At 44.3% G+C, this 14098-nt stretch overlaps 1 protein-coding gene across 12 annotated transcripts in view; it reads right to left on the bottom strand.

Moving 5' to 3' along the window:
• ESRRG (estrogen related receptor gamma) overlaps nt 1-14098 on the bottom strand; it is a 563558-nt gene that overhangs the window by 512703 nt on the left and 36757 nt on the right. Inside the window, exon 1 of one of the 12 annotated variants that reach the window (XM_066238144.1) lies at nt 13010-13199. The exons of 7 other annotated variants lie outside the window; for them this stretch is intronic. The gene's annotated coding sequence lies outside the window, so the exon portion shown is untranslated. Of the gene's footprint in view, nt 1-1476; nt 1731-12726; nt 12954-13009; nt 13200-14098 lie in introns of those variants that run through there. 4 more of the 12 variants (XM_066238154.1, XM_066238135.1, XM_066238128.1 and 1 more) reach the window with 4 other exon arrangements.

Here is a 14098-nt window from a genome sequence, read left to right as displayed (position 1 = left end):
AGAAAAGCAAACAGACCACGAGGTCATAAACTCTTCCTCTTACTTCAAAGCTAGAGAACTGCTGGCCCACAATTAGTGTGACCTTCCACGAAGGAAGCCCCTGGAGTACCCAGAATCCCTATTGGTTCCTAAAATAAGGGTACTTTCTGTGAAAATCCACACATCACCACATTCTGCCCAGAATCCCACTGCCTACCCTTCTCCATGGAAGCAGAGAGTGAGAACTGCCAAGTTCATGGACATGGAGACTTGGGCTGATTGGAAATAGGTACGTGTTGGGAGGGGAGGTGGCAGGGAGGGGGCACAGCTTGGAAAAGAAAGACTTTTCCTTTAAAACTGCACAGAAGCTGATACCACATCACATGACCTTTTACCGTAATTTCTATTAAAATCATTTCATGTCCGGTTGCCTCCGCTCTCCTGGCTCATTTGTATTGTTTACAACAAGTCACTGCCCCGGCCATTCTTGGCAGCCGGATCCATGGTTACCCGTTTTTACATTCACTAGTTAAATGGAATGTAGCTCTGCTGTGGGTTGCAGGAGCCCCCACCCAGCTATCAATCAGACTAATCTGGAGAGAAATTAATCTTAGACATGTAAGTGTTGGCGCATATTAAAGACTGATGAAGAGGGGGCACGTGGGCTTTCCTGGGTTGGAGTTACAAAAGTGGATGAGCTGACATTGGACTTAGAGCCTCAGAACCTCCCAGCCTGTGGTCTACCTCTGACAGCCATTCACGTTGTGCAAGTAAGAAGCTTTCAAGAGAACACGACCCTTCCACTTTAAAACAAATCCACCCCTCCCCGCCCCTGACACACACACATACCAAAATTCTGTGAGTGCACAAAATAGTGCACTTGAACACTCTTAGGAACGAAAGAATGCCTAACATAGGTTTAACCAGACTGCAATCCCGGCAAGTAACTTAAACACACACACACGAGACAGGAAAACACCAAGCAGATAGCACTGGGTAGGGTTCGCTTAAAACAAAAATCTCAGTGGAATTTCATTTGACCCATAAGAGTAAATTAAAACTGCAAACGTGTATATTTCCTTCAGAGCAAGAACAGCACAAATGCACTCTACTGCCCATGGATTTATGTGGTTAACTCTTTAAAAAAAAAATCCCCAAAAGCAAACTTGTCTCTCAAGATAGAGAGGACCAACAATTATAATTCCTAATAAACATGTAGAAGTTTTATATAGTTTCATGCCCACGACCACTGTCCTCCCTACTCAAGTCACATCGGAATGCTAAATGAGAACAGCAAATAGTTAAAGCTAACATATGACCACCCCATCTACTGCAAAGTCACTGTATCAGAAGCTACAATTGATTTGTTTTCTCAGAACGAATTGAAAATGAATGTAACATAACGTCGGAAAAATCTCTCCTGCCCTTCTGCTAATCGGATGTTGTATAATGGTTGATTGCAGCTCAGCCCAGTACTACTGCCTAAATCATACATACTCACACGTCCTGGGTTCTTCTAAGAGTTTGGTGCAGTTTCAAGGACAAATCTCTTAAGGAAGCCTCTCTACTCTGCAGCGAGGAGCCTATCTCGGAGCTGATGGCAGGAGCACGGTGCTAAACCGGACAACAGGAGAAGGAAAGTCCCCGCGTGCAGAGCAGGTCTTGGAAAGTCTCAGGGTTAAAAAGGCTGCTTGCAATGTGCTGGTTGATTTGCTCCTTGGTTGTGTATACACGGTAGCAGCTGATCTGTGTTTGCAGCCCTGCAGAATGGAACCTTTACTGAAAACCAATGGCATCACATTTCAGCGGGGCTGGTGCCAAGGGCTGGCGTGCAGAGCAACCTTCGACAACTTCACACAATTCAACTGGGCTGACTTGACCACTGTGCGGGGAGGAGAGTGGAGACGTCCCCCCATCCAGGTTTCACCCCCAGCCGGCGTGTTAGCACGCTTCCTGGGAAACCGAACCCTGTTACTGACCAGCCTCTGAGGACCAACAGCTGTGGAGCTACTCCCTGTACCTCACTATGGTCCCCGTCTCGGCTGTCCTGATCTCCCCAGGGCTGTATTTTCATGGGGTTTAGAAACCGAGTCCCAATTTCCTAAATGCATGTGCCCGTTTCTTATATAAACCTTCAACTCCACAGTGCATTACTAATCCTGTGTTGAGTATTGATGACTTCCCCTGATGTTCCTTGCAAATAAATGGAGGAAAAAAATAATTTAGAATTAAGGAAGGGAGGAGCCTAAGTCTGTAGGCTGCTTCCACACATGGAGGCTGGAGTTGTAACAGGACTGTCTTGCTGGGGGCCATTTTATTATCGTTCATTATAATTGTCACTCCAATAAAACCCACAGTGGTCACGGGGCTACAGGGACCTTAGGAGCAGGAATGCAATATAGAACACAGAACACACTGTTTGCATGGAGGAGGATGAAAATTCTAGCCCTTGCCAACTCTATAAGACAGCATAGGAGACAGAGGGGGTGCAGGTTGCTGTATAACAAACTTAATCCATGTCACTGCTTAGCCACTTCACGATCTGAGTGTTCCTCACTGCCCTTCCCCTTCCTTGGGCTGCAGTGACAAGTCTAGGTTATGGTATATTATATGATATTTTCTCACTACTGTGCATTTTACTTCAAAGGGCAGAAATCAGAACTGACAGTTTAACAAAAGGCCATGTTAAATGTGTCAGGCATCCCATGGCAGCGTGCTTCCATGGATCAGAAAGCCAGCCTCGGAGCTGCCTGGGAAACTGGTGACTTATCCCAGTAAGGCCCTGGCTTTCATTATGGCTTCACTGTGGTTCAGAAGTCACCCTACCTCTTTTCACTCAGAGAGCCCACAGAATGGGATGAGAAGCCTGGGCTCTGGGGCCAGATAGATATAGCTTCCTATCCTGGACCTGCTGTTTTCTATGTAAATGAGGCTGGGAGTTGCTTCAAATCTCCAAACCTCTGTTTTTCTCATCTCTGAAATGGAAACAATCCATCTACCATGCAAAGTTATTGTAAAGACTTAAGGAGTCACCTATGTCAGGGGTTGACCCCAGTGTCTGGCATGCATGCATTCACAATCATTTACAGAGTCACCTCCTGAAAGCAGACATAGTACCAGACACCGGGCTGGGGGCACAAAGTCACCTGAGACATGGCCCCCAGCCCAGTGTCTGGTACTATGTCTGCACAAAAACCTTTCACAGACTTTTTGCCTCATCTCATTCAAATTCTTAGTCTCATAAAAATCCTATGAGACAGGTGAAATAACGCCTGATTTGCAAATGGGAAAAGTAAGACTGAAAGAGGTAAGGATTACATGGCTAGGGAATGGTCACCTGACCATCACTCCAGCCTCTGGGTCTGTCACATGCTTTTTTTTTTTTTTTTTTTTTTTTTTTGTTAGATGAGAGGAGGGGAGATAGTGAGGCAGACTCCCACATGCACCTTGACCAGAATCCACCAGGCAACCCCACCTGGGGCTGATGCTTGTATAATGAGCTGTTTTTAGCACCTAAGGCTGCTGATATGCTCCAATGGAGCTATCCTCACCACCCGGCCATGCTGTAACCAAATGAGCCACTGGCTATGAGAAGGGAAGAGGGAGAAAACAGGGGGAGGAGAGAAGCAGATAGTCACTTCTCCTGCGTGCCCTGACCTGAAATTTAACCCAGCACATCCATATGCCAGGCTGATGCTCTATCCACTGAGCCACTGGCCAGGGCCACATGCTCTACCTTAGGGGATACACAGGAACTTGCCACATAGTACCCATTTTCTGCACAATTCTGTATAGTACTGTTATCTTCATGGTTTCATGCATATACATTGTACTTCCCTAAAGAGAGTGCAAGTCCCTTAAAAGAGGGAAACTGCATCTTAAAATGACTCTGTATTCTCTGATAAATTTAGCACAATGCTAAATATATTACACGTTTAATAAATTTAAAAGAAACTCAATCCCTCCACCCATAGCCCGTCCACACCTGCCCCTGACAGGTGTCAGCCTGCTCTCTATGTATGAGTCTGTCTCTATTTGTTCATTAGATTCCACATATGAGTGAAATAATATGATATTTATCTTTCTATGACTGACTTATTTCACTTAGCAGGTCCATCCATGTTCCTTTTTTATGGCTGAGTCATATTCCATGTGTAAATGCACCATCCATTCATCTACTGATGGGCACTTGGGCTGCTTTCTATCTTAGCTATTATAAATAATGCTACAATGAACATGGGGTGTGTATATTCTTTTGAATTAGTGTTACAGGTTTCTCCTGATGAATTCCCCGAAGAAGAATTACTGGGTCATGATGGGGGGTGGCAGTGGAGGAATTGAGCAAAAAATAAAAAAGAGAGAACTCTTGGACACAGACAACAGTGGTGCTTGCTGAGGGAGGGGGCAGGAGTAGGAGGAGAGTATGGGGGGATAAATGGTGGCGGACAGATACTTGACCTGGGGTGGCGAACACACAGTACAGTCTGCAGATAATGTGCTGTACAACTGTGTGCCTGAAACCTATGTAATTTTGTTAACCAGTGTGACCCTAATAAATTTAATAAAGATGGAAAAATAAAATATACCTTTCTTGAGAGTAAAAAATAAAATAAAATAAATATAAGAATAAAAGAAACTCAAGCCCTGGCCGGGTATCACAGTTGGTTATAGCATCATCCGAATACACCAGGGTTGCAGATTCCATACCCTGTCAGGGCACACACAAGAACCAACCAATGAGTGCATAAATGAGTAGAACAACAAAGCAGACTCTCTCTCTCTCTCTCTCTCTCTTTCTCTCTCTCTTTCTCTTTCTCTTTCTCTCTCTCCCCCCATTCCTCTGTCTCTCTCTCTCAAATCAATTTTTAAAAATTAAAAAGAAAAGGAACTCAAGCTGAGTCAATTTTACTCTCTATAACCAATCTTATGAAAAGCAACTCAGCAAAAACTAGTTTGAGGGTTATTCATGTGGCCACGTAGTGCTCATACTATGTCTTTAATTACTTACAAATAATTCTATACATGTCAAAGTTTCTAACTTTGACTCATAATTAAATCTCACAAAGACAGCTTTCTTCATCTGTTTAACATACATTCTGTATACTAAGGGCCTAGTGAAGTTTGGTAAGAGCAATTGAATAGTTACTCTTAAATTCAGACCTGATCCAAAGACGTTCTTATGTGGAGGTGCACTTCGGTTCCCAGTTTTAACAGACCAAAAAGTGTAGAATTCTGTCGATCATTTTTTTGTGAATCAGAGCAGAACACATGGCCAGTCTTTGGTAGAATCCAAGCAGATTTTTGGATCTGCCTTTTAAAAATATATTGTCTGTACTAACAGCCCACATTTCTTGAATAATTGTTGATCTACTGCTTCATTTTATGCTTTGAAATGTAGTCCATTTCTGATGGAAGAATTGGCTAGATATTTATCAGTGAATCATACATAAAAACCAAAAATATTCTTAAAGAGATCTGTATAGACTCTAGAACTTGGAGTTCAACTCATGTATTACATTAATTAGTTCTGTAATGTCCTGGAAATCTTTTTTTAATGGAATTTAAATCATTACTTATAAGTATTTACTGCCAAACAATGATTCTTGCCTCCTTAACAAAAATCCAGGAAATTTAGATTACTGTCCATGCCACAGCAGAAGTGCAAATGATAGGCAAGTTTGAGACAAAGAAAACTATCCTTCAATACATTGTTTTTGTTTTCAGTCATACCCTTGTTTATTTAGATAAGCTGTGGCCATCTGTGAAGAACACTAAGTATGCTCCTCACATGTTGGCAGCACATAGGTTAGAATCATCAAGCTTGCTGAGTTTAACTGGCCAGTCACATACTATTTCCTGCTTCCTCCCAAAATAAAGTAATATATAAAGTATCTACCACCATTCTTGGACCAGAGTGGACAAGAAACATGCCTCTCAGAAACCACTCTGGAACTAAACAAATTGGCCTAAGACTCGGTCAACCTTGATCAGCAGAGAGAACTGGTCAACCCAATGACTTTTTCCTTAACCACCTTAAACTATAGGGGTGTGAAAAAGTAGGTTACAGTTGTCCACATGGAGAAAGACATGTAATAGTTAATAAATAATAATACAAGAATAAACTCTGCAGTTCATGACTGTAACCTACTTTTGCCCAACTCCGTAAGTACAGCTTCCAGGCAGTTTGATACCCATGAGTCTCGTTCACCTCTCACAACCACCTTGGAAACAGATGTTCTGATTAGGCACATTTTTACAGATAAGACACATTCAGGGGATTGCAGCACTTTAAATATCTAATGATTGATCTACAAATGAAAAAATTTTAAGGCCAAATTGAGTGTCTAAATTTCATTTCAAGCCCCTGAACCTGAGCTCAACTCTGACTCTACCAACTAATAATCTTTCTGGCCATGGCATCAGGCCACACTTTAGCAAATAATTTTGTTTATAGGACAGAGATGAACAAGAATAGACTGGATTGGCTCATTCATTATATTAATCAGTAATTTAATTGAGGGACCAAGAAGATGGAGACCAACAAGCCAACCCTCCTCCCTTTTAGAAATGGGGAGACAAAGCCTCATTACTCTCAGGTGAAGAGGGTGACCAGATCATGCTATCCACTCTGCTCGGTGTATGGTGACTTGTCCTTAGCTGAAGATCGATGCGCAGTGTTATATACATTAGCTAAAAAAGAGCAAATTTCTAACTCGTAAGGTGATGCATCTAAAGGATCATCAGGTATTATGTCCCATTTCTGCAACCTTTGGAAATAAATGTTCATCCTCAACAGAAAATGAATTCCTGATAACTGAATTAAACGGTTCCTCTAAATAGCCAACTTTGGATTTCTCTCCACACATAATAACTTGGGAAAAATATATAGCCTGTGTTTACAATAGCACGATAGCCACAGTCTCTAAGAAGAGCTATAACTCGCTAACAATTTTCCTGATTTATGTTTGAAAACATACAGGGCATGAAATGATGTCTGCAACCTTACATTTTCTTCAAGAACACTGGTAAGACAGGAGATATAGTCCAAAAATTGTGTTGGATTGCTTATTACAACCCCTTTTTAATAAAAAGTGTGATCAGCAATTATACATGCTCCACCAAAAATATATAGCTATATCATTAGATGTTCCCTCATTAAGAGAGAAAAGAAGAAAAAAAAGAGGGAGAGAAGGCAGAGAAGAACCAGTAACTCTAGTAAAAGAATCTGTTTTCATAGAACGTTTACATTGTAAAATTGGATTGCTTTCTTGAGTTAGAAAGTACAATAAATATTCTTCTGAAGAAGAGTTTACGGGTAACGTATGGTTATAAACTGTAACGTACTATACAGATGCTAGTTATTCGTGCTCTTGGTATTTAACATATATGGAAATTTGCTTCACAATCTATAATTGGGATAATAAAAATTTTTTTGTGAATATAAACTAGATTGGTCATAAACTCAGCCTTATTAATCTAATATATCTTAGAGTGATATTGAATTTAAATGGGCCACCCTGGCAACACAGATTTCTGGAAACACTGTTTATCCTACCATGTAAATATCTACCAAAGCAGGAATGCCAGAGTTTTGCCATGCTTCATGTAAAATTAGCCTCCTGAAAATGAATCTTCAAAACTGTAAAAAATTACTATGTCAGATAGGCGTATTTGCCAAGTTTAAAAAAAATCCTTTGGTATAAGGGAAGTAATGTAAGCAAATTCATTAGTTAGCATCCAGTGTAGAGTCCTAACAGGTAATTCGTTTTTCTAGCTGCACCTCCTGAAACAGCCATAAGTGTTCATAAGTAAATAAAATATCTTTGAATCTCCCGTGTCCTGTGTTGTCTCACAGGGATTCCAAATGGATGCCACCCTCTCTTGTGGTAACTGTGATCATTCCCTTGTTTAAATAAACAAAGTATCCTTCATAATAGAAATAGAAACAGAGGCCTGATTTGAAACTACCAATGAATCTCTGTGGCTGCAGGAAGTATCAAGTACAATGGCATAAGTGTACTGTTAACTATTCGTGCACAGTGTGCACGTCAGAGGGGAGAGGGGAGGTGGGACTTCCACCCCACACGATGGCGCAGGTAAGCTAAGGGGGTAGTGACTCTTTCACCTCTGGAAACCATCAGGGTTGAGTAGATTCATGGTATCTAACCTCTAAGAAAGAGAAAAGTGCACCAGTTGTATGACAAAGACTGTGTTACTTTTGACAATTATTTTCAAAAGAATGTCCCACGAGTTCTGGCTTTCCCTGTTGGCCACCATCACTATTGACTACAAATCAAAGGACTACTATAAATTAGGGTCAAAATAATCAAAAGAAGATGATTCCAGAGAGAGAGCCTCAGTGTTTCTACAGTGTCCAACCCCCATCAGCTAGCATGAGAGGGTGAGGAGTAGTTAGATCTTACTCATAATTTCCAACTCTGATTCCTAAGGCCCTGCTGGCATGGCAATGCTACTCTAAAAACGTACAAAGCTGAATTATTTCACAGCTTTAGAAAACTTAGATCAAAGTGATGAAAAAAAAATCTTGGGCCCTGGCCGGTTGGCTCAGTGGTAGAGCATCAGCCTGGCGTGCGGGAGTCCCGGGTTTGATTCCCAGCCAGGGCACACAGGAGAAGCACCCATCTGCTTCTCCACCCCTCCCCCTCTCCTTCCTCTCTGTCTCTCTCTTCCCCTCCTGCAGCCAAGGCTCCACTGGAGCAAAGTGAGCCCGGGCACTGGGGCACTGAGGATGGCTCTGTAGCCTCTGCCTCAGGCACTAGAGTGGCTCTGATTGAGGCAGAGTGATGCCCCAGAGGGGCAGAGCATCGCCCCTGGTGGGCATGCCGGGTGGATCCCAGTGGGGCGCATGCGGGAGTTTGTCTGACTGCCTCCCCGTTTCCAACTTCAGAAAAAGAAAAAAAAAAATATTGGTTTGCACAAGAGGCCCCACCACATTATTTGGATGTTATAAAGATATTTTAAGCAAATAAAAGGAAAATATTCAAGACTAGGTCCATCAGTACTTCGGAATGGCAGATTCTAATGTTGGTGGAGAAAATTTTCTGTTGGTTTTCTCCTAGCAGTGGTTCAATTGAAAGATTCACCAACTGCTCCCTGGAGGAAACAGGAGATCTGCATTAAAATGGAGATACAGTATTTCCAAATGCAGGGTACCTAGAAGGCAGACACTGTCAAGGTTTCCTAGTGAGAGTAACTCAAATTGTATTAGGTACTTTGGATGTGGAAGTAATCTCCATTTCATAGAGTTTGGTCTGTTTCCATAAGTCTTTTCCCTTCGTGCACTCTTTGTAATAGTTGTCGCGAGAAGTTAAAATTAAACCCAGCTCCATTGCAAAGTCCCCGCACTAACAACAAGCAATTTCTACCATACATATTTCTGATGTGTGCATAAAAAAGACCACAGAAGACCAGTTGGCCAGAAACGTTAAATAATTGAAAAGCATAAATGACTTAATAGAGGAGTAAGCTGAGTTTACAATGCTGCCAATTTAAAGCCATAAAAATCCTGTGTAAAAATTGTATCTTGTGGTTAACCATTACATCGCCTATCTATTATTCAAAAGTATCTCACCAGTGTTTTTCTTCATTAATGTGGCTTTTGGCATTTCCCTCAAAGTCTCTCTGTTTCCGCAGTTTTCCAACAATTTTGAAACAGATACAAAATTCCTATGTTATATCATACATTCCCTTCCCTGGGATAGTAAGATCTCCCATGTCTAACTGAGACCAATTTCATAGGTCAATCTGTAAGGTCAACTTTAACTTCCCTGGATATAATTGGTTTGCATTTAACATAGCCAAACACACAAGACATTAAAAACAAACAAACAAATAAATAAATAGAACAGGACCATGTCTACTTGTACTGTCACAGCTGTACACAAAGGACAACCTCATAAGTAATAACCCCCTTTCCTATGACACACTAACTCAAGGAGCTGCCTAGATTTGAACACGTCATGAGGCATCAGGAAAAGTTCTGTCTGGAGTGTTTAGCTAAGGTGCATAGCATGTCTCTAAAGGAGAAAACAAAAGAGACACCTAGGATCAATGTCAAACACAAGGCCGTTACCTCTGGTGGGCTCTCACTGAACTCCTGGCTGCAACTGGAGTGTCCCCATAAACTGGGCTACTGAGAACAGCCCTGGAATATTCTTCTCAGCCACACTCTCACTCGCAGCCCTGCAGAGGCCTGCGTAGTCACAGCTGACCTTGCTGCCCCACCATCTGCAGAACCCAAATGCTAGCTCCGACTCAAAATGAAAAACTACCTGGATGATCCTTTCATACTGAAATACTGGAGTAGTACTCAGGGTACTCAGTGGGAGAGGAGAACACGGGCCTCTCTTGCTAACTTTTCCTTTCAGAGGAAAAAACTGTCCAGAAAAAATGTAGTGGCATGTGCAGGAACCTCATTGATTTGAGCTGCTCTATTTCGTGTAAATTCAACCCCATCAGGAAGTCTCTCTGCTCCCCCCAAAGAAGACCAGCAGGTTTCATTGAGTATATAGCATGCATGAAGACTTAAATGCTGTTTTGATTTATTAGAGAAAATAAATGATCCTTTATCGATGTCCATTAACCCAGTCCATGGACAGTGTCATCTCTGAGCTACCCCTCTTCACACACACACATTGTATTCTACTGTAACGCGGGTTAAAGGAGTGATGAGATGTATAACAATAATGAAGTCGTGCACAGCTGACAGACACATGTCCGAAAGCTCATCTAAGTCAGCTTCATGACACATGCGTTTTTCCCATCTGGAGGGAGAGAGGCCCTATCAAAGTCTCTTCACCTTTATCAAGGTTTCTAAGTCCCTTATTTTCTATCAGCTATTCCTCGACTCAGACTTGAGAACTATTCAAATTTCCCTCCCTTCCCCACAAGGACTGAAGTGTTTCTCAAGTTGGTTAACTCATGATAATAACATCAAACTTACTGACAGAAAAGAAAAAAGAACAGAAAAGAAATGAAGAAATGGAAGGAAGGAAGGAAGGAAGGAAGGAAGGAAGGAAGGAAGGAAGGAAGGAAGAGGGAGGGAGGAAGGAAGGAAAGAGAGAGGGAAAGAAGAGAGAGAGAAAGAAAAAGAGAGAGAGAGAGAGAGAGAACCCTGACACCACTCCCAATCCCATTCCCTGCTTCCCCTTTTGCCTGCTGCTTCTGAACTTGGGCATCTTCCAAACACATTCCCCTATTTGGTCTCTGGGCAGCCTGAGAAACAAAGAGAGTTTCTCTTCAAAACTAGACCAAGTCTTCAGCTGCTCTGGGCACTTCAAAAACATCACAGGTCTCTTGATCTTGACTTAAAGTATTAAGCAGGAGTGTTTTGAAAGTAGTAGGAGGTCCTATGTGGTCCTAACAGCTTCTCTTAACTCACATTCTGAGAATTTCTTCTCTTCTTTTTTTTTCTTTTTTTTTTCTTTCTTTTTCTTTCTTTCTTTTTTTTTTTTTTTTTTTTTTTTTTTTTTTTTTTTTTTTTTAGCTAGAGAGAGAAGGTGCTATTTTTGACACTGTTCTCTGGTTTATGTTAGCAAAATCATTTGCTTTCTGTGCGTGTCTGTGTCTTGTACGGCCACCGGTTCTGGTAGTACAACACAAACATAGCAACAACCATACTTCCCGAGCTGAAGCAGACCCATGTGGCAATTCACAACATAACGAGGCAAGCACAATAAACAAACACATACATAATCACTGCACAGCGCTGAGGCGTGTGTGTGTGTGTGTGTGTGTGTGTGTGTGTGTGTGTGTATGAGGGGCTTCTCCAGGCCCTTCCGGACTCTTCCAGAATTGCTCATTAAGATTCGGAAAGGGGGAGGGGTGCAGCTAGGAAAGGGTTGTGGAAGGGAGGAAGGGGCGGAGGAGGGAAGATTTGCCCTCTGTGTCTTTCTCCCAGAATCTCCCATCAGCAAACATTGTGTGTGTGGGGGGGGGGGGGGAGATCGGAAGGGGAACGCTATCCTGCAGACGCTTCTCAGGGACTTGAGGGGTAGCAGCGGGTAGATGGTTTGGAAGACTTCAAAGGGTGGTGGGGTGACCTTCCTGTAAGTTCAGAGACTCCCTTGGGAGGGTGAAGGGTTGGGGATCTGGGAGGGAATGAGCCATAGAGGACAGAAGGGAGACACCTAGGCAGCACGACAGCAGTAGCGATCACCAGAGGGTTTTTCAGCCCCTGCCAGCAGCCCTCAACTCCTGACCCACCACCCTCTCCCCGCGACCCCTTCCCATGGCCCCTCTCTCCGGAAGACCAGAGGACTCACCCCTGCCCCTGCCAGTTCCGGCGCCCTAACTCTGCCCTCACTCTTGGCCACTTTACCAAGCACTGAAGTCTCTATCCGGGAAGGGAGGGGGGAGGGAGAGGTGTTTAAAGAACAAATCTCCTTGCAATTAGAATTTATCTGTGTCTGTAGCGCGCGCACGCACGCGCGCGCGCACACACATACACACACACACACACACACACACACACACACACACACACACGCCTGCAGTTTTGCAGTCGCGGTGAGAGGCAGGTCTGCAAGAGGTGGACAGCGTTCAGGACTGTGTTATTGAGGGAGGGGTTGCTGTTGTTTCTTTTTTTTTTTTTTTCCAAGACACTCTAAACAAGTGAAGAGGGGGAGGGGGTGGTAATATAGATTTCAACCAGGACTGCAAACCGAGAATGCCCCCGATGCCAATGTCTGTTTCCAGATGTTGATGAGAAGGATTTGGACCAGTTACCTTGGCAGGGTCAGGACTGCTGCAGGGTAATCAGGTGAGTCGTCGGGGGTTTTAAAGGAGCAAGCCCAAGCCGGTGTCTTTGGCTAGGAAAGTCTACCAAACCCCCATGCAGGAACATTGCACGTCTTACACACGCCTCCTTTCACTGGGCTCCCGCGACCTCAGCCAGCGAGGGGGTGCGGGCCGGCCCGCCGCCGGCAAGGGCATGGTCGCCTGCTGGGCCCCCGCAGGCACGGGGCCGGCCTGGCCCCCCGGGTCCGCGTCACGAGAGGCTGTCACTCACCGAGCCGGGCTGCGAGGGGCAGAGGGGCGCCCGCGGCTAGCCGGAGCGCCCGGGCGCCTCCCTTTTCTCTTGGTAGCGTCGGTCCGCACTCCCTGTGACCCAGGACGTCATGATGCCTGTCTGTTTTCTCAATGATAACTTGGCAGAAGAAGAGAGAGGCTGCCAGGTTCTCCTCGGGTGGTTACGTGGTATGTGCACGTTTCTGTTTGCATGCGTTTTTCTTCACACTCCCCCCCCCAAGCAACCCTCCCCTCTCTCTATTTTTAAAAAAAATAAATATCGATCCTTTTTAGGAGTAAAAAAGGAAAAAAAAAAGACAAACTCCTGGCCCAGCCCTGGTTCGGTTGCATTATTGCGTTTGCATAATTGGCACCTCTGGATGTGTGTCTGTGCGTGTGGGGTTTTTGCCCCTTTAAATCCTGCTGCCCCCGCCGCCGCTGCCGCCGCGGCGGCGAACGGCAGCGAGCAAGCATGCGTTCATCTTTTGTCTTTCATATTACCTTCAGGGTGACATTCAGTGCCAACTGCTCCCTTTTGACTGTCGCCAATCCCCGCCTGGGCAAAATACATTGGAGAAACCTTGCGGGGAGGGGGGCTGTAGAAAGGGGGGAAGGGAAGCTAAAACCAGCCCCGCAGCTCCCGAATGCCGGGGTTTCCCATCCCTTCCACTCCCGGACCCCCAAACCTGCCCGAGCCACCTCCCACCGCAGAAAAATAAAGGAAAGTAAAAACAAAACCGGCTTCCCTTTTACCCACCGGGCCTGGGCACAGCATTGGTGGCACCAGGATAGCCAGGCGCGCCCACGAGGGGCCAGACACTCATGTTCGCGGCAGCCACTTGCTGACTTGCGCCTCTCAGTCGCCTTCCCTGGGTGTAGGCCTCCCACAACTGGAGCTATTTTTGTCTCTCAGAGAAGTTCTTTACAGCCTTTTTTAAAATGAGGAGGGGGCAGGAAAGAAAGAGATTCACAGGAGAGAGAAGCGCCCAGGCCCGGAACATGAGGGGCTGGAGAGACACATCAGGAGACTTGGGGAGACTCCTGGCACCTGACCCATCAGGGGAGATTGAAAGGACAGAAAGGATAACCG

The sequence above is a fragment of the Saccopteryx bilineata genome, chromosome 1 (assembly GCF_036850765.1).
Source record: "Saccopteryx bilineata isolate mSacBil1 chromosome 1, mSacBil1_pri_phased_curated, whole genome shotgun sequence".
Classification (NCBI taxonomy): Eukaryota; Metazoa; Chordata; class Mammalia; order Chiroptera; family Emballonuridae; genus Saccopteryx; species Saccopteryx bilineata.
This window is presented reverse-complemented; position numbering and strand designations above follow the sequence as displayed.